This window comes from Anser cygnoides, chromosome Z, assembly GCF_040182565.1.
Source record: "Anser cygnoides isolate HZ-2024a breed goose chromosome Z, Taihu_goose_T2T_genome, whole genome shotgun sequence".
Lineage (NCBI taxonomy): Eukaryota > Metazoa > Chordata > Aves > Anseriformes > Anatidae > Anser > Anser cygnoides.
Window position 1 is genome coordinate 60,630,197 of NC_089912.1, and position 24,321 is coordinate 60,654,517.

General features: G+C 42.5%; 1 long non-coding RNA gene across 5 annotated transcripts in view; it reads right to left on the minus strand.

The window, feature by feature from the left end:
• Window positions 1-2,849: 2,849 nt before the first annotated feature.
• The window catches only part of LOC106044902 (uncharacterized), a 33,123-nt gene continuing 11,651 nt past the window's right edge, over window positions 2,850-24,321 (minus strand). For 3 of the 5 annotated variants that reach the window (XR_010827643.1, XR_010827644.1, XR_010827642.1), the window contains 6 exons: window positions 22,227-22,489; window positions 14,795-20,103; window positions 12,198-14,608; window positions 9,123-9,247; window positions 8,082-8,201; window positions 2,850-5,270 (listed from right to left, as the gene is read on the minus strand). This is a non-coding gene — a long non-coding RNA (uncharacterized lncRNA). Of the gene's footprint in view, window positions 5,271-6,026; window positions 6,596-8,081; window positions 8,202-9,122; window positions 9,248-12,197; window positions 14,609-14,794; window positions 20,104-22,226; window positions 22,490-24,321 lie in introns of those variants that run through there. The other 2 variants (XR_010827646.1, XR_010827645.1) reach the window with 2 other exon arrangements.

Sequence of the window (24,321 nt, forward strand, 5' to 3'; positions counted from 1 at the left end):
GGAGTGTCGGTGAGACTTGGTTTTGAACTGCAGACACCGTCTGGTGTTGGCATTATGGCAGGCAGGTCAAAGGAGTAGGCTTTATGCTTGAAAAGAAAGTCATGCTGATCTGAGAAGTTAGCTGATCATTCTCAGTCCTCACCCAGGGATGTTCAGCATCTTGGACCCAGACCATTATGGAAGCTGAAGAGAAAGACTGAGGTTTTGCCCTTGATTTATTGCTTCAGAGAAGTATTGAAGTACCCAGGGGAGGGCGGGCTGATGTATTTTGTTTATCGATGTCTTGCATCGAAGCACGCCCTTATTAATCAGTTTGTGAATGACTGATAGCTGAATAATACATGGCTGAAGTTCAGAAAAGAGGTGAGAGAGGTATGTACAAGGTGAGGTGGCATTTCTTGGCAAGTGGAGAGGACGGAAATTTTTTAGCTGACACCTTGTAATCAGACAGAAAACAAAGGACGATTCTTGGACCGAACTGACCAAGCGCCAGCTTGTACCCTCACTCAAGCTACGCAATGTCATGGCCTCATATTTACCGAGTATTTGCTTCTTTAATGAGGTTCACTTTTAATCAGCCTTTCTGATCAATTTTTGCAGACTGATGTTGAACAGGACTGGGGAGAAAGTGACCTTCGTGGGCTGCAGGGATGAGAGACATAACGCTGGAGATATATTTTTCTAGCCCTGTCCTTTGTGGGTGTCCCTCGTGGAGGAAGAACGGCTATTCCTAAAGCTTCACTGGCACTCTTTCAAGTGGGAGGCAATATCTCACGGCTGACAACGTGAAGGGCTGCAGGGAGGTCTAAAATAATGAAAATGTTTACTAACAAGAGGAAACCATCCATCATCGCCACTAGAGCTGTTCAAGTCTTAATTCCAGCCGGAACCCGGAGCGTGCCAAGTGCTGGATATTAGGTTCGGGGAGATGAATTTGTGTTTAGTCTTTGGACAGATTCTGCATGGACCTTGCACAGAAATGGCAGGTGTGACTCTGCAGAAACCCTAGCAAAGAGCTGATGGACCAAGGTTAATTCCTTCAGCAGTGGCCGTGCAGCCGTTTGAATGAAAGAGAAATAAAAGGTTGTTTTCCTAAATGAGCCACTGCATTTCTTTGGTCAAGAACAACAGCAGCTGCTCGTGACTCTCTGCATCGGCTGGGAAAAGGAGGGTATTAATCACATGTGTTGGGTCAGGAATCCTCTGGGACGGCCAGGGCTTTCTGATGCTTTCCGACCTCAAAACCCGGCTGTTTCGTAGGGTGCTGTGGGCACGGTCGGGGTTACAGCATTTTGCCAAACACTTAGGATTAAAACAAGGAGACAGCTATCGTGTTTTTCTTCGGAACAAATCATGTCAAACAAATCTCATTTCCTTCCCTGACAGGGTCGTGGCCCTGGAGGTAAGGAAGAAGCAGAAGATGCCTACAAAAGCACTTAGAAAGGCTTTTAGCACCGTCTCACCTGCTGTTCTTAGGAAAAAAGAAAGCAGGAGAGCCTCGCCTGGGCTCTGCAGCTTCTCTGCTCCAGAAGTGGTGCAGGCTCTCCCATGTCATGAGAGCAGAGTTGCATCCTCTTCTAATGTGCTCTTGAGGCAGTGTAATAGCGGGCAGAGCACTCCTGTCCTCAGTCCTGTGTAGCTAACGCTTCGGTAAAATACCCCTTACCTGCCTGGAAATGACCTTATTTTTTCTGGGGCTATAAAGTCTGTTTTATTTCTCGGGATAGTGGCATGCACAGTTCATAGGGTTTGATGTATCCTTCTATAAAGAGTTTTGTGCTCTGAACCAGCTAATACGTTCATTTTTTTTGTCCCTCTTTTAGGGAAAAAGGACAGGAAAAGTTAACAGTTTGGAAAGATTCACCTTAGGATGATCTTCCCGTATAATGACGACTTTTGCTACCAAAATTGCAAATAATTCACAGAAATGCTTGCTAACCAACCCAAGGCCTTCAGCAAGGTGTCCTTTCCTCAGACACACAAATTAACGCATCTTTAATGGACATAAACAATTACCCTGCTTGAAAATGAAGCGCATACGGCATACAGAGATGTTTCCTGATGAACCTGTTGTCAGCTATCCTCACACACCCTTAGAACAGTGAGCCTTCCTAGGTTTCAATACTGATAACGTTCAAAGCTCCAGCTAGGCAAACACAATCAGATCGTTACCCTGATGAAAACAATGCAAATAACCCTGAGTGCACTTCCAAGGGACTCTGACTCAGAAACGAGTGCTCAGAGATGATTATTTCCCACTTGGCTCAATAAACAAGCTAGAAAAAAGCTTTTTGATGTTACCAAATGTGATTTTAATAGAAAAAAAAATACACTTTCCTGTGTTTAACCAGGACATCCCAAGCGCAGTACAGAAATTGTTTTATTTATGCTCTTGGCCCTGGCAAAATCATCTTATTCTGAATAACAAGGAGAGATACGGGTTTATGCTAAACCCATAGGTGAGATAACCAAGCGTGAGCAAAAATAATTCTTCAACTACCTATCACAGTTGACCCTAGATCTGAATTTATTTCCTCTAGGTAGGTAAATAGGCATTTAATGGAGTTAGAAGCTTATTAGCTTCATATTACCTGTTTAGTTAAAAGAGATAAAGAGAGATTTTTCTTCCTGGCCATGAGTTAGAGCTAGCAGTGACTGAAAACAATTTTTTATTTTATTTTATTTTATTTTATTTTATTTTATTTTATTTTATTTTATTTTATTTTATTTTATTTTATTTTATTTTATTTTATTTTATTTTATTTTATTTTATTTTATTATTTTATTTTATTTTATTTTATTTTATTTTATTTTATTTTATTTTATTTATTTTATTTATTTTTTGTAGGCTTGCTAGAGTAAAGGATCATTTTAAGAGAGAAAAGAGAAAATTCAAGCTGATAGTCTCAGGCAAACACATGTTTATCTCACATCCCGCACTAGAGACGATGTTCAAGAGCAGCTTGTGTTTCTTTCTAGATTGGCTTTCGGAATAACACACCCCCCAAGAGAAAACTGCCTGCAGGCAAGCTTAAATGAACTCCTGATTTTTAACTTTTTTTTTTTTTTTTTTAATTTTAATTTATTTTTCCATTTAATCATTCAGTAGGCTAATTTGAGCCCATTCTCCTCCTTTCCCAAACTCTCCACTCCTCTTAAAAACCTGGGCACATCGGCATTATGCAAGGGGCTTATATTTCAATGCTTGATCAAAAAAAAAAATACCTAGAGGTGATCTGAGTTAGAAACAAGCTCATGGAACTGTTTTCTATCAGTCACCCGTTCAGACAAAACGAAAACTAAATGTGCATGAGAATTAGGCATCAACTCCCTCAAACTGCCATTTTATGACCGTATACTTTAATTGGACATCGCAGATAAATCCTTTTAAAAAGCTGAAAAACGACGTTTTTCAGCAGCCTGGAGCAGCTGATATTTTGTTCCAAGGAGCTGGACAAACACGTTGGGTTTCTTCTTCCTCAGAGCTTTTTTTGAACCTTCCCCTACACCTCGACACAAAAAAATAAATAAATATCAGTCCCTTTTCTGTTGTTGGAGCCCCGTGATATTAAAAAAAGACAACTTTCTGAACCATTTTGGACAGATCCAGTTGTCCTAGACAACTAAAGCATCCTAAATTTATAAATTTATCGATGTCCCTCTCCTGAGAGGGATGGGTTGGGGTGTCTGCTGCTGCTCCCGAACCTCTCTTCAGCCTCCCCGCACTCATGTGCTTCTCCAGGCATTGAGCAGAAGGCCTTTCCCTCAAGATCTCTTTTTTTTTTTAAAACTGCTAGTTGAAACCCCTGGGGGATTTTTTTAAAAAGGGATGGTGCCTGACTTGCTGTCAGAAAAGCAGCAGACGGAAGGGGCCGTGTCTAAAAGGGTGAGCGGGCAGAAAGATCCCTCTGGAGCAGCACCGTAAATCAGAAGTCGGGTTGTTCCCTGTCAGGGAAAACAAGAAAGCACAAGAAAAGCAAGTGAAGCGTGGGTTCCCTCAGGGCTGGGACAAGGACCGTGAACCGTGTTGGGGGATAACACTCGGTTTTGGACAAGAGACTAATTGGACAAGGCAATCCAGCCTGCAAGGCGCATCCCCCCACTGCTGCTGCCCTAACCATGCTCTTCATTCACTCCACAGAGCGAAACGCAACATATCCTACAGCAAGCTGACACTATTTGGATTTATTTGCCTTCCTTTACTATCCCTATTTACTATTTATCCAATGCTAATACAATATTGAGGATATATTTGTGCATTTTTTCCCCTGTGCTTTCCAACCGAAGTGCAGGAGGCCTAATGAGTTTTGTTGTTCATATTTAGCCCTCTTGACTTTTTATCAGCTACAGCGTCTGTATCTGCATTGGTTCTGGGTGTTCTGCAAGGGCCCGAAACACCCTGTGCTAGAAATGCCTGTTTTTCTTGAAATAAAAGGTACCCAGGCTTACTCTATGAATTACATGTCAGCACAGGAGCTACATACTAACCGGCAAAACAACTAGGAAATCACATCAGTTATTCAGTAGGAAATGTCTGTAGCTTCTTACACACACGAGCTTCTTGTTCAAAATGTTCTTATGGTTAAAAACGTAGTCTTTCACGTTGGAAAAGGGCTTTGAAAAGAGATGAGACGAAGTGGTTTTAAGTGGACCTGACTAGAAAATAGTAATTCGTTTTCACAGAAATGTGCTGTATTTCTACACTTTATTATTTTTTTTTCCAAAGGTGAAATAAGATTGTCATAATGCAAACTGCAAACCAGCCGAATTCAGAGTACTGCAACGACAGAATGAAAATTAGATTTTTCTGTGAAATCAACATACTCGTTTTTACAAGGTCAGCGTAGTAACAAAACAGAAGTCAGAATGGAAAACAGAATGAGAAAGTCAAATATAACCATTTCATTTCAGTTTTGCCTATTTATTTACTTTTTTTCTCCAAATATATGTATTCACATGGAACGCTTCAACTTTACAAATAACATTTTTTATCCTTTTTCTGGACCAGCCATATTTACAAGGGATATCGGCAGGCAGATTAGATGACCTCGGAAGGGTTTTTTTTTTTTGATATCTGACTTTGATAAGCCCTGAGTGATGGCTACGTGAATTCGGCAGGCAGAGGGTTATCCTTCCGCGATGTCGGTCTCTTCAACCCCTCACTTTCAATCAAATGATCAATAACTCATTAGCTGGCACCTATTTAACTCCAGAGCAGCAAGGAATTGATGTCACCCCATAAGGAAGCATGTTCAGTAATGGTTGCAGCCCTTCAAACAAACAAACAAACAAAGGTAAAGACATTGAATTTTAATTTTATGTAAAAATTTGTGCTGTTTTGCTGCTGGACCACCCTCCTAACAAAGACCAGAATTTAGTTCAGTGCATTGTAATGCTTCAAACACCTCTTTGTGACACCTGAAAGGCTGAAAAGCTGGTGCTAAGATGTCTTACTGGTGCCACTTACTTGTTTATTCCATCCAGATCTTTTTATCACCTTTTTACACATTTTTGGGGGGCATTTCTCACTGATGCACTTAGACTACTCTTCTCTTTTTGTAACTGCAGAAGTGAACTTGATTTACTTAGAGGACCAAGTCTGCTGGTTTTTTTCCTTTTTCTTTTTCTTTTTTTTCTTTTTCTTTTTCTTTTTCTTTTTCTTTTTCTTTTTCTTTTTCTTTTTCTTTTTCTTTTTCTTTTTCTTTTTCTTTTTCTTTTTTTTTTCTTTTTCTTTTTCTTTTTCTTTTTCTTTTTCTTTTTCTTTTTCTTTTTCTTTTTCTTTTTCTTTTTCTTTTTCTTTTTCTTTCTTTTTCTTTTTCTTCTTTTTTTTCTTTTTCTTTTTCTTTTTCTTTTTCTTTTTCTTTTTCTTTCTTTTTCTTTTCTTTTCCTTTTCCTTTTCCTTTTCCTTTTCCTTTTCCTTTCCCTTTCCCTTTCCCTTTCCCTTTCCCTTTCCCTTTCCCTTTCCCTTTCCCTTTCCCTTTCCCTTTCCCTTTTCCTTTTCCTTTTCCTTTTCCTTTTCCTTTTCCTTCTTTTTCTTTTTGAGGCTATCTCATGGTACGCCGTCTGCAATAAGTCACATTTTCAGGCTACAGTTTTACTGTAGTTCAGGATACTGAGTACCACCACCACAGCCTTTAAAGAAATCCCTCTGTTTAACAACTTTTGTGCTGCTGCACAAATTTACTCTTTAGCCCCAACGCCACAAGATGCCTGTCGCTTGTTTCTGAGGAGCTGAACACACAAGCAGACCTAGTTTCTGAAAAGCGGAGCCAGCAATTCCCCAGACACTCTCAAGCACTGCTCTAGATGGTACGGGATATTTGAGAATTAAATGGACCATTTCAGAATGCCTCCCAGAAGATTTGCTCACATTTCTGATGGCAGTCGCGGCAAACCATCCCCATTCCAGAAGATATCTTAACAACTCAGCTTTGATGCACAGTAGCAGCTTTGGTTCAAAGGATTTGCAGGTTGTTTTACAGGAAAGTACTTAATGAATCCCACCACGGCCACGCAGTGCTGGAATATCCACCTCAGGTACTGCCAGGAGATGTTCGCTCTCTGAATGTTTATCGTTTCCCACTGAAAATAAAATCTAAAAAAATAAAAAATCAAAAAATATAAAGGGCCAAGCCAACTTTTTCATTCAAGAGCATTCAGGAAGCAAAACTCTGCCTTGATTGCTTCGATCAAAGTCATGATAATTACACACTCTTCTCCAGAATTGGAAACTTCCTCTTCGGAGCATTTCTGCAAGCTCATCCTTTTAACCCTATGCATTTCCTGAGCAAAACACCAGCCAAAGTCCTCTTCCTGAGGAGAGACACTTGGCACGGAGCTATTTTTTTAGCCAGAAGTGCTCCTCCTGACACTCAGCAGCAGTAGTGCCCTTGAATCATCTCGAAGCTGCCTGAGTGCTTGAGAGATGAGGTTCGCAGCTAATTAGATTTTGCTGCCTAAACCGTGAACTTTTGCATCACTTTCCCCTACCAGCTTGGCAAAATTTGCAAAGGTTCTCATTTCCTTCTCCTTCGGGAGGTGGCGATGCAGAGAGTGCGTTGCTCAGCAGTATTCTCTGACAGCTTTTCTTCCGACCACGGATGCAGCCCGTGTTGTGCTACTGAAACTGTACGCCGTTGTAAAAACCCCAGATTAAAGCCTTAATGAACAATTTAATTCGTCTTGTAGCTGGCTACGTTTGGAAGTTGCAGTTTTCCTGCTCTGAAAGTATTTCATTTCACTGGAAGAAGCGCTCCCGCTAACGCAGTTGAAAATTCCCCCACCAATTTGTGCACTTGGGGGGAAAAATAAATAGAAAGTGGGAGAGCCGGAGCTCAGTCAGGGAAGATGAAGTGCTAACTTTTCTTCTCTCCTCCTGCCTTCGCCTCTTTTCCACTACTTCTCTGCAGATGTGGAAAACCCACACTTAGGATGAAAAATATAAACGTAATTCTCTGCAACAAACACTGATGATGTTTTCAAAACCAGATGGTGCATTAAATGGAGAAGAAAATATGCATGGCTGGTAAAATGCGTGAAGCTTTTAGAAAGGTGAATATAATAATGCCATATTGTTTGACATTAGTTTTGGAGAGAGAAATAACTTGCTAAGCCATCCCCATAACTTTTCTGCCCATCAGCTGACCTACCTGATTGTGACAAGTATTCTTTTTTTTTTTTTTTTTCCCATTAATCAACAGAACAGCTTGTTTAATAATTTTTTACTGGCTCTCGGTCCTGAAATTTAGGTCATTTAAGGTTTTTTTTTTTCCTATCCTAAGCCTAATGGGCGCATTCGGGATCATGATGAAGAACAGAGCTCCTGCCGAATGGCAGCTCTCTTGCGAACTTTAAAAAGTGAGTTTGCAACAGTGATGAACAATGAGGTGCAGCTCTATTTAAATCAAACGGAGCCAGAGAAGTTTCCGAAAGAAACTGAGCTTCCAGCAAGTGCTGGAAAATTTGCCAAGGACCGAACACCAAGTATAATGGTAAGACAGCGATAACTACTTCAAAATCACACAGTATGTGTCGAAACGCATTTTTTGAGGCTTTCCTTTTGACATTTGCTACATTCTTACCTGCTCATTTCATCCGTGAAGCTCATAACCCAGAACTTCCAGCACACAGCCTGCTGAAAAGGAGCATCCTTCAGTGAAACGTGTTAGTACAGGTACAGGTGATGCCAGCCATACTGCAGTCTGAAATACAGAGAAATAGAGAAGAAAGGCTAAATTTTCCACTTCTCAAGGCTTTAGGAGACTACGATCCTTAACCATAACACCCGTTCCAACAAAGCCAGCTGGCTATCAAGAAAACCTGCTTGCATTTGAGTGCCAACAGGCACAACTTTTTCACAACATGTTCCCTAGGCTGGCTGGGAGCAAGCTGGCTCTACTTCTTCCTTCCGCTTTTGTTTGTGGGTTTTCTATTAAAGAGAAAAAAAATGACATTCAGGTATTGCTTTATGTTCAAATGAATGAGAACATTCCATTGAAGCCGCACTTAATAATTTCCTAATTCAAGCTCTAAGTGAATTTTACCATAAATCTCACTGGATCCCCTTCTTACAATGTTTTTCATCCCAAGAACCTAGATGATTAATAACAGCAATCAGTATCGGTACTATTGTTACTCCAGTTTTCACAGGAAAAAAAAAAAAACGAGGGTCAGAGAGGTGAAATTACTTAGCCAATAGCACTTGGCAAACCTGGGATGGGAGCAGAAATCAAACCCAGATCTCCCGAGAGCAGTGCTTCATCTGGGAAGGGAGCCAACCCCATACCCACTAGTACAGGAGCCCAGAAGAGTCTATATTTCGATTACAAGGTCACTAAGGAAAAGTCATCTCTTCTGCACTTTCCCAGTCAGCGTTTGCAGGAGTTAACCATGAATTTTGTGTGCTAAACTCATCATTTCATGTCTTTAGCAGTGCGGTTACCTGATTAATTGGCAATTCAGTGTAAATGCCTTAAATTATTGACACAATTATAACAATAATCTGGTAATTATACTGGATAAGTCCTTGTTAGTTTAGTAAATTAGTAAATTTTTAGTAGAAAAAGATACCTCTGCATAAGAACCGCATACACTGGGCTGTAATTCAAAGTTTAATGACTTGCCTTCGCGTTTATCTGGCTTTGGATCAAGTGTTTCTGATGCAAAATTGCTCCCGTAAAGACCTTGCATCCTTGCATTTCCTCCTGGGTTAAGGCAGATCCTACTTCTACCGCCGTCCCAGGAGTACCTGGAATTATGTATGAATTTAGTCTCAGTTCTAGGATTTATCCCTTGCATTGATTTTTTAATTTAATGTTATTTATTTTAAGATTAAAATCAAGTAATCTGTTTAAATAATATTAAAGCTTCTCTGCTAAATCTTTTGAACTTAAACTAGGCGTAACAGTCAAGAATAATAATAGGAGGAATATAAGGGAATGGATAAAAGTCCTTAATATCTTCTGCTGCAAAATACGATGGAGAACCGAGGGTTTTCGTACAATATTAAACGCCCTGCAAGAACAGCATCCCCTGGTAACCCTCCTCGCTGTCCTGGTTGTTTACTGTGCGTGTGTGCAGTGGGACATGAGAGGAAGCAGGAGTGTTACTGCAGAGAACAGTTTGTTCACCTATTATCTCCCCGGATTTTCAGCTGCAAAACCGTCAGGGCCAGGAACGATCAAAAATCTTTTTAATAACTTGGAAAGGCTTCGGCCCCCTGAGTGGAAACCAAATCCTGCGGCAGGCAGCCGAGCTCCCGCGCAACGTGCAGGGAAAGCTGGGAGCCCCCGAGCACAGATGTAAAGCAGCTCTAGCCTGCTCCGGAGGGGCATCCCCTGGATCTCATCTCTAAAGCCAGCCCCTTAGATGGGGAAAAAATTAAACTCCTGAGCCTGCCAGAAAGCACGAGGTAAAATACGCCTGGTTTGCAGCCCCGATTTGGTTGAGGTGGGTCCACAACGTTCTCCAGGGACTGCCCTCCAGCAAACATGAGCCTGAAGGAAGAGGCCGGAAGCCAGGGATGCTCTTTTGTGGTGTTTTAGCCACGAGGCAACGAGTTATAACCCCTTTGTTACCTCATGGTGGAGTGGGCTCCTGCTCTGTGGTGCCTCGCTGCAGCGCAGGAGCAGGGCCTCGGGGCCTACTCCCACCCCCTCAGGAACGGGTATGTTCCTATAGCCTGATGCTCTGAATTCTTCCTATCTATGCAGCTATCTATAAAACAAAAAGGTGAATTGGGATCCGAACGTCTTTCTTCCCCATCTCCCGTGATGGTTTTCGAAGCCTCTATAAAGTCCTTTTACATGGGGGTTACGACCGTGCCTATTGCGAGGAGCCTAACGTGCTGCAGGCCTCTGCAGGCACTCAGGATGAAGCCCATTTAGTTTTCAGTTCATCACATTCAGCCCATTTTTCATTTTGCGCAGAGAGATTCACCATTAGGCCATCCTTTCATCGGAGGTGCTGCCGGAGCCCACCACAACGTGGAAGTTTCGCTCTGCACCGAACTCCAGACGCTGATTTTAAATATAACGATGTTATTTAAAGCCGGGTTTGGTCGCTCAGCGACTTGTCTGCAATGAAGGATGTACTGCTAGGGGCTTCCTCGCAGGTGGAAGCCCGAAAATCAGTCAAAGAAGCAAATTTAGGTGCAGGCTGGGCACGGCAGTGATGAATTATACGCCAGTCTGTCTTCTTATATTTAGCTCCAATGAAGTTAGCAGAGGTAGGAAGCGTCAGGAAGTGTAAAAAAACCAAGGTATTTCCAAAAGAAAAGACCCTTTCCATTCACGGCTGTGGTTAGCACCTGAATGTCACCATCACCCGTCGGCAAACTGATCGTCCACTGCTGCTGATCATAAAAGTTTAGGAACAAACACTAAGGAGTACCTAAAACTGTGCTGGTGTTTGCTGGTTATATTGCTACTAAGGCAGCAGCAGGTAAGCCTCAGCCGGCTGGATTTCTATTTACAAAGTCAAAGTTCGTTTTTCCGAAGCTGGTTTCAAATCAAATCAATCGCAGGCAAATCGAAATTTAATTTTAAACAGAAAATGCATCCGGGATGGAAAAAGAAAATCCATCACTAAACCTCCATACTGTGTCAATAATCTGTCTGTTTGCTCAGTTTGTGTCGGTTGTAAGAAATGTGATTTTTACCACACCATTTTTTATTACTTCCTTCCCAGTTCACCTCTTGCAATAACTTTTTCCCAGATAAATCGTCTCTAATTTGAGCCTAAAAAGAGGTCGGTGCTACCAAGCTGAGATTTAAAAGGACACATTCTGCTGTTCTCCTGCAAAAATTAGGTGCCGTTCCTTGCAGGAACCTCACAGGTAACTAAGTCGTTGCCACCAAGCACAAACCGAGGCGACAATTCCCTTCTAAGCACTCTCATTCGGCAGTTGTAACTTTCCAAAAATCATCCTTTAGGCCAAAATTCCTCAAAATTCGTGCAGTAATTTAGAATACTTGAGCGGGACAGCAGTTACAGAAATTCACTGCATTGCCAAACACGGGAAGCCTTACAGGGCTGCCATGTCCCCCGCCGCCTCGGGGGTAACGCAGGGTAGAGGAGAAGCAATCCCAAATTTTGGTTAGGAAGACAGAAAGGAAACCAAAGCCTCAGTTTCCTGCTCCACCTCCCAGCACCTCGTCGGATGGCGTAAGCAGGCCACTTGGCTCTCGTGCAGGACATATTCTGTACCAACTCCAACAAAGCCACAAAGGCAAAAGAGTTCAGTATTTTTTTTTTTCCAAGCTTTTGTTCTCCTTTTAAATTCCTGGGCCATCTAAGAGTGCATTGTTCATGCCTTCAAACTGCCACAGGTTTTTCATCAGCAGTCTCGTGATCAAGACCATCCTACTCACTGCCAAAGTTTGCGCCAGCATCATCTTCCAAAGCCGCTGCTGAATTAGATTCCTCGTGACGATAAACAAGTTCCTCTCATTTTGTTCCAAGTTGTTTTTTGTTTTTGTTTTTGTTTTTGTTTTAGCAGATAGGAATGAGGAATAAATAAAAAGAACATTTTTAGGTATGTCGTAGCAGAAGCTGATGTCCTGTAAAAGCTGGACTAAAATTAAGAGACTCAGCTCTGATCCTAAATCATTTAACTAAAGATGGTCCAGCAAATAAAACAGACATGAAAAGGACACATTTTATAGCTCGATGCAAATTTAGAGCTGTTGCTTACTCACAGTTTGTTAATTGCCTTCTAATATACCCAGATATCCTCTAGCAGGATCAGGTCCATCACCATCACGGACATTGCTTGGGAAGAGAAGTTTCTAGAGAGGAGAACTAGAAAGGGGGAAAGGAGAAAATAAACATTTAGTTAGGAGGCAAGGGCAGACAACAAATATAAAGCAGAAGGAATTGTCTTGTCACCCCATGCAGACAGGGCATTTAGAGACATTTGGGGACCTTCAGAGACCTCCTGGAGTTAACTGTGTACAGCGATTTTTTTTTCTTTTTATTTTTGTTTTAATCTGCCCATACATTAATGTCACTCCTCTCTGAACTGCGTCCTTTTTCTTTTCTCCCCTCCTTGTAATGATCATCCTTCATCCTCTTCATCATACCAATCACATTTTAACTTCTTTAACTCTACTAGGTCATAAGGTATTGACATTTTGAGGTTTTATAGTCTAGGAAAATGACACCCTGACTTATTATTCAAAGCATATACTTTATGTAGTGCAAACCACAGTTCTTTGGTTAATCCGTGTTTCAGTATTTTGAAAGACAAGTTATCCATGACTTGACTGTCCATGACTTAGCCTTTTAAATTAATTGTCTTCACATCAGCTGCCGTAATCCCTGTGAAGTGACAGAGCCCCAAACATCTCCCATTTACCATGGGGGAGGGAAGGGGACATAACCATTTCGTGCTAGTCCATCCCTTCCTGGGTCATAAAGGCCGTAGTGCCACTCGCAAAGCAACCACTCCACACTGCTTCATTTTCACTTCCTCGTCATACAGAGCCCAGCACCATATCCATTTATTGTCCCCGTAAACGCTACACCGAAGACAATATCACCTCTTCATTTTCGTGCAGCCCCTCCTTCCCGAAATACATCATCCTCCACTTACACTGTTTAGAGACCATTTAATCAAGCTACCACGCGGATATTTATCTTCTGGTGCACTTGGCTCATAAATAACCATCTCATCCATTCATCATTTTTGTTGCCGTCCTATGGATTTGCTATAATGGATTTGCCCAAGACGCGCAGCCTCACAATTGCACGCATCAGTCAAGCGCCCCGCTGCATTTTTAGGTGTCCACAGCTCTGGAAGGTAAGGAGCTACTGCGGGTCGCATTTGGAAGGGAAACATGTCATCTCTATCGACATGCTTCGGTGAAGAATTTCTTCCACATCATAAATTCAGAAGTCAGAAGATGCGATCATAAGATCATTCATCGCCCCTATTAACTTCGCTCCTGGTGACGGGGTGTTATTGCTCTTAAATGCCTCTTATTGAGCAGTAACGAAGGGCACGAATGAAAAATTGCTTTGTAGGACAATGCATACTTAGATTATCCAAACTATAAATCCCTCGTGACAGCACCATCTTTGTCTCGTGTGCTCAACATGATGGAGAACTAATCCATGATTCAGGCAAGCTTGGAGACTCTACCAACATATAAATTGTTAATAACAATAAGCAATTAATTAATTCCCTAAGTGATGGTAGAGTTACTCTAACTTTTTGGTAGGCACTGGAAATATTAATAGGTGAAGGTCATGGGCAAGGCAAAGCATTTTTGGTGATGCAGGAGGTCAGACCTTTTTCGAATAACCATCACCACGACAATCCACACGTGGGCACCTAGGGCTCTGTGGTTCATCAACGGGATCAGCACCTGTGCAGCGCCCCGGTTCTGAAAAATAATGGTGTTTCCGTAGTGCACACAGCACACATAAAGCAGGAAAATCATGCACGTCTTCTGCCTCTGGATGATAAGCACTCCTGCACAACAAGCAAATCAGTCGTCGCTCAACTCAGGTAGAAATTGTAGTTTATTCTGGTGCTTTCCAAATCCTACCAGCTTCCTACTCTCGGGAGAAGCCGTCCTTTTTCTTGTAACCTTCTTGCGCTTCTTCCAACATCAAACATTTTTGTTTCTGTACCGTGCTGTCCATGCTTTCTCAATTGCTCACAGAGAAGTAACTCGGAAATGAATCCATCCTTTGGCCACTCGTGCTGTCCGTTGTCATTCTCCAAAGGAAGCCTATTCAGAAATAAATAAATAAACAAAAAATGTTTTCAGTTTGGAAATAAATACCTTTTTGACTTCGGGATTGGAGGGGTTTGTTCCTTTCATTCTTTCCTTCTCCTTTCTTCTCCCCCCCACCAAAATTCCTCGTCACATATTCTTTATTTTCTTTTTACCAGTTTTCTTTTGGTTTATTTCAGCCCTGGAGGGGAATTCAGAGAAAGCAAGGCAAACCTTGGTCAGCAAAAAAACGTCGATTCAAGCGATTCCCAGCAGTAGCCTCAGGGTTGCTATCCGTGTCTCAAAAATAACAAGAAACCCCATCTCCTGCATCAGCTTCTTCCAATAGTTTGGGATGGAAATGCTCGTGGACTTCTGAAACACAACTTGAGCAGGCCAAAGGAAAAAGCAAGGACAAAAGTGAGCCAAAAGGACCAGAGCAACAAGAAGCAAGAAATCACTTTTCCCCTTTTCATCACAGCATGATCACCCCTCAAATATATGTCTTTGGCAAGATGCTTATTAAACAGAACTCCAAATTATTGCAAAAAAAAAAAAAATTTCTTGCTCACCCCTGCCTGGAGATTTGGGATTTGTCATTTTCTCAAGGTTTCCAGCCTTGGGACACCAATGGGACCGTTTCTGTTACCTAAAAGGAGAGGAATTCTCATAATTTCAAGGGGATGTTCTTGGTAGGCGTCAGATATTGCAGCACTTTGTTTCGTATTCTGAATGTCCTTGTTATATCCCTTCCTTTATTTTTTTTTAATGATTTTTGATTCAGAAATAAATCACAGCAGTGGTAGATCACTTTTGGGGGAAAGATGAGATGGTGATGAAGCTACGTGGTGAATAATATCAGACGCATAACCCAAGTAGATACAGAAGTCATTTTTTTTCCCGTTTCGACACTGTGTGGCATCGTTTTTCTTCAGAGCCTTTACCGTTTTCAGAAGAGAAAGGAACATTAAAAGAAACCTCTCACATTAAAATCCAACCCCCAGGCACGTTCTTTGGCAAAAAGCAAACCTGACACCAGCGCCTCCCAGCAAAGCAAGACCTTGAGCATCACAGGACACGGGGGACACCAGCCAGGAAAACTCAATCCACAGTCGCTAAATGGAGCTGGGATCCTTCTGAAGGAGAGTTTCGGACTGCTGTCAGAGGGGAAAATAAAAGACATTTTGCTTTCTGAGTTTATCCCACTTCCAGAAGCAGGCTGAAAGGCAGGGCTGAGGATGCTGATTGCATTAGGGATTCCGGACGGTGCCGGCGGGTCTCTCTGGGTAAACCTCTCAAAAGAATGAGCCAGGCTCTTCACACATTGTTCCTCCTCATCCATATGCCGACGAGCAAGCTGTTAAGTTTTCAGCTGATTTTGTACTTTAGCATTTTTTTACCTCCCTTTAAGGCCTTTGTATGTGATCGTTTCCAAAGATGCCTTTCCTAAGACAAAAATAATTTTCAAGCTAAAGATTATCCTACTTTAAAAGTGGCGTGCTTTTGCTTGATACATTTTGATGTCGAAATAACCACCTGGTTTGATATCCTTGCTTCGAAGAAATTTTCAGGAACCTGAAATCGCACAAAATTGGGAAAGAAAGCACAGCAAGTGCGATCAAATGAAGACGTGGCCAATATTACGGCGAAGTACTGCCAGCCCAGACCCTAGGAAGTAATTCACAGAGGTTCGACAATAAGTCAGGTATGTCTCCATCCCATTTCATGAGCACCACACACTCTCGCGGAGCCGTAACACCATCCCAAAAGGCTTTGTCTCTGTCAAAATTTGTAGCAGCAGTGGCAATGGGAACAAACTAAAGACCCCAGCTGACATTTGGATGCTACTTCTCCTCGTTTGCCTCCACGTCCACATCCTCCCCCTGCCAGGGAGAGGAAGAGCAGCCCCTTTATTTATTTATTTTGATAGGCAGCATTCTCCCGTAATCAAGGCTTACATTTTAAGCGGCCGGCTTTCTGAAGCATGAAATGGGTACATAAATACAATTCCATGACCTGTAACATCCAATTTCAGCATCTTTCATCGCGCAGCGGCTATCTAACGGGAAACTAAAGGTTCTCATTTCTTGGGAAGTTAAACGCAAATATTCAGAAGTATTAATCATGCAAAGTGAACTCTGGAGCCTTACATTTCTTTCTGATGTTTTGGTTTATTTGAATAAATCCCAAATGCGATGTTGTTGGTTTGTTTTTTTTCAAAGCCTGGGCATGTGTAGCAAATTGCTTTTTCACCCCCTTTCTCCTGCCCAGACGTAACAGATCAAAGACACCACTCATCCCCCGGATGGGGATGGGGATGCCAGAGGAAGGGTCACCCAGCATCAGAGTTCCCAAATCCCACAGCTCCCTCAATTCCCACCCCCGCTGGTGCTGTGACAGGGCTGCACAGGGGTGCTGAGCCTCGAGAGATGACTTCGGGGCGATGCAGAGAGCCTGCGCACACCCTGCCCAAAGCAGAGCCCAGCTGGTCCTTGCATTGCCGTGGCCTGGAGCAGCCCCAGGCTGCAGTAAGGATCTCATTCCTTTCTTCCTTTCATAAATCTTGTGAAATAAATCTTTGCGCGAAAAAAGGATTTGAAGGAATACTGCCACTGGGGTTCTCTGCAGGAGGTACTGGGGGATGAGGAACTTAAAATCTCGTTGGCTGAGAAAGGAAGGGATGGATCCAGGCTCAGCGAAACGTGGTGCGCCAGAGCCATGCCATAACACACGGCGAGCTTTCTCCACGGATCTCATCTCTTGGTCCTGCAGAAGAAACCCAAGCAAGGGGCTGGCACTTGTCCTCCCGGGGCTATTTGCAGGCGAAAGGAAAAAGCAGGGAGAGATGGAGCTGCCTGGCATAGCAAAATGGGTAGACAAGACATTTTTGCCAATCAGCCAAACCAGTAGGGTTATTTATTTTTAAGAAATGCCATTTCAAAACCATAGCAGTGGATTTTTTTTTATTATTTTTTATTTTTTTTTTGGAGTCAGAAGGATATCAGGTTTTTGTTTGTTTGTTTGTTAGTTTGGGGTTTTTGTTTGTTCTTAAATAAGTGATGGCAAAACGGAGGTGCTGGCATACATCACCAGAGTGAAACACTGTCCATCTTGATAGACATTAAATTCTCTAAATGACAGAGACAACATCTTCGGTAATTCGAACCTGGTGAGTGATGTACTGAACCTCAGGACTCCGAACAGCAAACGAAGGACTCCAGAAGTGCTCGTTCCTCAATCCGCTCCACTCATCCGGCCTGGATGGCAAAAAAAAATCCTCTGAAGATCCTACCCCTCATCCTGCAGCGCTAATAAAACCATCTCGGCAAAGCAAACAGCACAGTCACCGGGCTCTTTGAAATTCAAGTCACAGCCTCGTCAAGAAGCTGTTGATGGAGAAGAATGTTAGTGAGGGCTAACAGGCTACGAGGAGCCACTCCAGCCCTCAATGTTACTCACACACCGTCTGATAAAAGCTTCCACCCCAAGAAGGTGGAAGACGGGGGAGCCTGTGATCCCAGCAGCTTGTGGAAAAAAAAAAACAGAGGGCGTTTATTTCAACAGAGGTTTTTGGAAAAGCTGAAACACAGTCAGGAAGGACAAAACACCACCTGCCAGCACCTAGAGTGAGGAGGCGATTCGGATTTCCCTTTCCGATTTGGGCTGAATTCCCTCCGTAACGTTCCAACGCCGCGGCTCCTTCGGTGACAGCCTGTGAAAGCCAACGCTCTCCCGCCACGGCTCTGACCTTTTCGGCGCTCTGATTAGGTGACTCGTCAAGTTCTGCTCTTCGTCGGCCTTGATGGCCTCTTCGAGAGAGAAAAGGGGAGAGGCAGGAAGGCGCAGCATCAGCGGCAGCTCATTAAACGCACACAGGAAAAGCCACCTCCCCGGATTTGGGATGGCAGCCTGCGAGATACACGCACGACGGGCTCTGTGCACCCTGTGCCCCCCCTCGAGAGCACGGTGCAGCTGGCGGGGACGTGGTGGCAGCAGTCCCTAGTCCATTCTGCAAGGATTGCATCCAGGCCGGACACAGATCTATCATTTCCTCCCCGTTTTCAGTAGCAAAGCATCAGGAGCAAGCCCAAGACAAGAAGTGTCGTGCAAATAACCATAAGGCTTAAATTCTCACAGTCATCATTTAAACGGGGTTGATTTCAGACTCAGCTCTTGGCAACTAACTCACAACTGGTCTATTTTGCTCTAAACCCGCTCTTACAGCCAAGACTTTTAGACTTTTTCCCCTCTCCAAGGAGTGGCATGCCCAGTAATTGCTGGTTTATTGCAGTTTAATCAGTGCAGGGTTCATCTTCCTTGAATGTATCCAAACGCCTTTAAGATTTCTCGTATATTATATGTGTACGTGGGCATAATTTGGGTCCAGTCTTGCCATTTACTTGGACTGAAAGCACTCTGCACTAAATTCTGCAGACAGCCTGATACGCTAAATCTCTCCTTGCCTATAAAATATCATTAATACAGTCACCGGTGATATATTGCTATGAAAGGTCACACGAGTTACAAGTCGTTTGTTACAGGAATTCGGGATGAGACTCTACAGAGAAAGTGTTAAAATAATCATGCAGTAGCCATACGGAGAAAGCTGTTAGCAAAATTAAAGGGTTATCTCAAGGGGCAGTTCCCACTGAAGTTCGTTTGATCAGGAAGGATCTACCTGCAAGGTGTGGGTGGGGATGTCCTGGAGTGAGGGAGAGCAGAGCTGCTCTAAAAGCAGCCAGTTCCCCCAGGCTCCTGCCTGGGAATCAGGGAAATTTCCATCGAAACTGCTCTATTTTCTGCAAAATGTTTCAATTTCAATGAATCAGCGTTTGCTGATGAAATCGGGTCAAGGAAGTCGGGTTCATATTCCGTCTTCACAATCCTCTTTAAGAGGATTATTTTCAAAGGTCAGATCCACCTCCTTCATAGGTCTTCTAGATTAGCGAATAATTGAGAGTTGGACCAACATGTGCACGGAGCCAAGCTAAAAGCTGACAGCTGAGCACCTCTTTTAGCTCTTGAATCTCAGTTCATGGATGGGTCACTTGAAGAGATCAGATGGAAAAAAAACATCCCTGCAATATGATGTGGTGTGGCAGCTCCTGTACCTAATGCTTACCTGCTATATGCCCATCAAACGTTAAATTCATCTGCAAAAACTTGGTCAATACCAACCAGGATTTTACCCAAGGGTGTGCAAGGAATACAAACCTTGGGCTAGCCATGCACACTGGTCAGAAGCATAGTGGGGCTTAGGCTCCTGAATTTAGCATGCCACCAGCAGCCAAGTTCCTAAATACAGAAGAGTCTGAAGCTGTGGCTTTTATCGGGTGGACTTAGACTCTAATCGGATGGATAAAAGCTTTCCACAAGACCTTTCGGCAAACCTTCAGCATTAGTTATTCAACGAGCTCGTGTCCTGCCTCTCTCCTTCTCAAAGCAAGCAGATTCCAGTTAAAGCTAAAGATATTTTCTTTCTGTAGGTAGCTAATTGACTGTGAATGCCAATTCAGTGTAATAAAGTTGGTGACATTTTTTAAAGGGATGTCATTTTTTTTAATTATTAAGAATACTCACCCATTTTTTCTTCGAATCGGGTGAAGTGCTAAATTTCCTGACAAAAGTAATTGCGTTGCATAATAAAAAGTCCAGAGCAGAATGGGCACTTCATAGCTCTCCGGGGGTTGGGATGGAGGAGTTTGTGTGTTAGATTTTTTCCCTTTACTTGGAGGTGAAACACAAATTCCGTGGATTTCCTCTTCCCCCAGGGTGAGCAGATTGTGTCCTGCCGGTCCCGGCTGGGTGCCGGGCTGCTGAGGAAGCGATCTGGTTGCTTTATGGTTGAGAGAGCTCCCTTTCCTCCAAATTTTTTAGAGGTCTGCAAAACAGATAGAGCGTGAGATGATGTGCGAGCAACTGTAAAGCACTTCGAGAGATCGCTTAGGAAAATGGCAGATTATCCAGCGTTAGACGCGTTAGGAACAGAACTAAACCACCGCGTGTTAGATGGGGGACAACAACTGACGGTGACAAACGAGGAGAATACAGTAACGCGCGTTAGCTATAATAACTGTGATGTGATCAGTTCGCTGGCTGAATGTGGAAAAATCAGCGTTCGACCGTCATTTCTGTTGCTGTCACGAAGCATTACGGTGCGCACGTGGCACTGAGACCTGCCCTTGCTCGGGGAATTCAGATCCAGCAGCCCGGTTTTCCCACTCTTCCTCGTTCTTCACATTTAAATTTAACACAGACGCCCACCGAAACCAAAAATTACGAATCACTGAAGTTTCTGCCAAGTTTCCCTCCTATTTCAGTGCTGTTGTTTAAAGAAAAGCACAAAATTTCTTATTCTGCTTCCCCTCTTCTCCTGCTTTCCTAAAGCTGTCTTTATGTGGCACTGTGCCAAACACTTTAATAGATTAAATATAAAATAATAATAGATTAATAAAAATTATTAATAAATTAATAAAAAATAACTCAGGTTTTACTGACAGCAAATCTGCTGCTTCTTTTCCAGATTCTCTGTCCCGGAAAAGCTACACTGCATTTTTCAAAGCCCTCTTTTCCATTTGTCTTCCTATGTTCATTTATTCTCTCCTCCAATATTTGCTCAGCAGCATCGCGTACTGTTAAGGCTTAATGGACCTGTCCCCATAATAATGGACCACATCATTTTTTTGTTCTTTTCCTCAATGTAGACATCCTGTTTGATACCCCTAGCTCACACAGTCCTCCTCTTGCTTTGATTAAATACATTCAGCATTCCTTCTCCCCAGCTTCTCACTTCACTTTCTAGGGGGAATTCTCTCCTTCTTCCAATTATAATTTTGCACTCGATGTCCAGGGAGAAGTTCTTGGAGTTAATGCCTCCGTTTTCCCTTGTTTCTCACATCTATGGGCGTTTAGAAATGCAAGTATGGAGGCACCGGCCCCACTTGACAAGGCTGATCATAAGAAAATTCTTAGAAATAAGAATGTTACATAAGAAAACATAAGAACAATAAGAAAACGTTCTAGGCAGTGACTAATAAAAGCCTGGCCATATCAGATGCCATCTCCCACCTTCTCATCATACATTAAGGACCGCCAAATATTAGGTAGAACAAAATCTGCTACAGTTATCCTCCCGTGGCACCTTTCTAACAAATCATCCCCAGGGGTTCGGGCATGTTTGCCCTCAGAAAGCCCCTCTCTTTTCCACTGGTCATCATGCATTTGTGACATTTATTTATTTTTTTTGGTGCCATTTAGCTTCCAAATCTTATATTTGAGCAGAAAGCAAAATGAAAGCATCGCACATTTTACGTGGCCTCCTGTCTAAGCTGCACACTTGAGCTGGTTTAGTTCGGTAAATTCATTTAGATACTCATCAAGTTATGCTCTTTTTATTTCCTCATCAAACTGGACGGATTTTTTTTTTTCTTAGTTCAGCGGATTTGGAACGTGGCTAGATCAACAAAGCGATCGCAAACCTTTGTCACTTTCTACAACTCATTTATCACCATCAAAACAAATGAATATTCCAGTCGTCCTGAAATGACACGTATTAGAGATAATGCCCTTCATAAAATGAGGCATGTAACTAAACCATTATCGCTGAGTGTACAAGAACTTTGTTTTTCTCCCCAAGACAAACGAGAGCTGCTCCTCGAGGGGTTCGCTAATAAGATTCTGTGGCAGAAGGAGTTGGTTAGGCACAAAGAGGGAGCTCAGCTCTCAATTCCTCTCCGTGTTGCTAAAGGGACTTTCAAATGAAATATTCGCTTGAGCAGCAACCACACAAAAATGTTTGAGATTAATATTTAGGGACGGAAGGGTTGGTTAGGATAAAACAATACCCATAAAAGTCAATCATCTCTGAACCTCTTCACGAACCACAACTTTCAGAGGACATTTTTTTGTACCAAATTCCAAGATAGAGCGGATAAGCGTTTAGATCTGGGTGTGTACAAAATTCAATTTGATGTAAATCAATCGAAATTTTTTACGTCCACCCACCGCTGCATGTACATCCCATTAAAATTTCACGGGCGGACTTTTTCCTCGTGAAATCTCTGATAAATTCTGTTCGGTGCCATGGTCAGTTCCTTCCTGCCACTGACGGGTTCCTCCGGCAATAAACCTGCCGTTGGAAAGCTGCTTCGGAGGGGGAAATGGTGAAAGACTTTCTAATTAAAAAGGAGCTGGATTAATCCGTTAACAAGCTGAATCACCCCTTTTGGCTCAAATAACCACCTTCATCCGGTGCTTTTGGTGTTCACCTGTAAATGAAATGATGAGGAGGATTATTTCAGCCTAATTTTTTATTTCCAAATGCCTACGTAAAAAAGACACCTGCCCATTGGTAACTGGTGCTTTATGTACTTATAAATACAATTATTGGTAATTAGTACTTTATGTACTCAGGTACCGACAGCTTTATGTGCTACCAAATGACTGAAAATCAGGTCATTTACCCAGGTAAAAAACAAAACAGGTGACTAATTCTAGGTATTCAAAGAGCTGCAGCCTGTTTTAGTTAGTTTCTTTCTCTTCTAAATAAAACTTCTCTGTCATGGCTCACCAGGGAAAACCTCAAATATCCTTGTGGATGCTTATTAGTTTTTATTATATCACTTAGGCACAGGAGAAAGGGATTTCAAGATCTGCCCAGTAAGATGCAGACCAAAATGAAAGAAAAAACATGAAGACTTACAGGGTCTTTTACAGGCGAAAAAAACGAGAGCAAACCCAAAAGCATCTCCCTAGGATAACATTTAAATTAGTGTAAATCTAGAAGGAGTCCTCCTGATTACTCTGAAATCACAATGACATAATACAGGGAGAATCTGGCCCAGGTAAAAATAAAAATAAATAAATAATTTAAAAAAAAAAAAAAACAAGAAAACAAACTCACAAGAAAATAGAAGTGAATGAAGGATTTTCACGTTAATACCAACTGAAGAACTGAAGCCGTTACAAGAAAAGGGGGGGAAAAAAAAGATAAATTAAATATTGAAAAGACTTTAAACAAGGCCGTTTTTTTTTTCTCGTTGAAAGTCAGATGTCTGATTTGGTTCCCTTCCAGTAGTGATATTTAAAAAAAACTTGTTCTGCATTTCGTTACAGTCCCCGACCGCCAAGGTACCAACCTGCTGCTTAATCTTTATTCAGGACGTAGAAAAACCTCTGTAATCTCCGGTGTTTTTCTGTGATCCCAGCCTCCTATTGAATATATACAATACGTCCTCTGCCAATACAATCTGTGACCTTCTGGGGCGGATTGAACGAATTTAGGTCAAGAAAGCGGCCGTAGCCTTGCATTGGGGAATTCTTTTACCAGGCACAATTGGGGATGGGAAGCAGAGGTTGCTTGGCATGCCAGTCAGGTCCGGAGACACTGAATTGGCTTGGACAAGGTAAGAATGAAATATGGATCTCTGCTCACCTGCTGATGCAAAAGCAGGGCTGAGACAGAAGCAGAAGAGTTTGTGCTTGGTTGAGTTGAAAATCCAAGCTTCCTCTTAGCGCCCAGAATTTGCATCTTGGCCCGGTCTGATGACAGCTACTATTTGCTAATATAAATGAAGGTACGCAGGGACACAAGGTAAAGCTAAGGCAAATCAACTAGGGATTGATTACTTAATGCAGTTAATCCACCGTCCATAAATGAAGATGCTTTTATGCAAGAACCGAACGTCATTATTCAGTGAAATTTAATTTTCCTTTAACCTGCTTTAAATTATGTCATAGAATTAATGGGATCTGATCTTTCAGAAGCATAGGCTCCTAAATGTAATTTGTTAGACTAAAAAGCATGCTCAGACCGCCGTCAGCATTTCCCTTGTTCACACGTGGTCCAGGCCCTGTCACTTTATCCCTGTGTGCCTCCAAGAAGAGGTTTTTGGGTGGTCCTGTGTGGAGTAGGGCTTGAGGATTCTTGTGGATCCCTTCCAGCTCGGGATATTCTGTGGTTGTGCGGTACAACGAGTAACCAGCCCCCAGCTGAACGTTGTGCCGGCGCTCAGCACCCTTGGAGCCCACCCTCCAGTGAATTTCCACCTACCTAGGGACTCCTGTGTATGCAATTTAAGTGGCCCCTCACTCTGTCTTC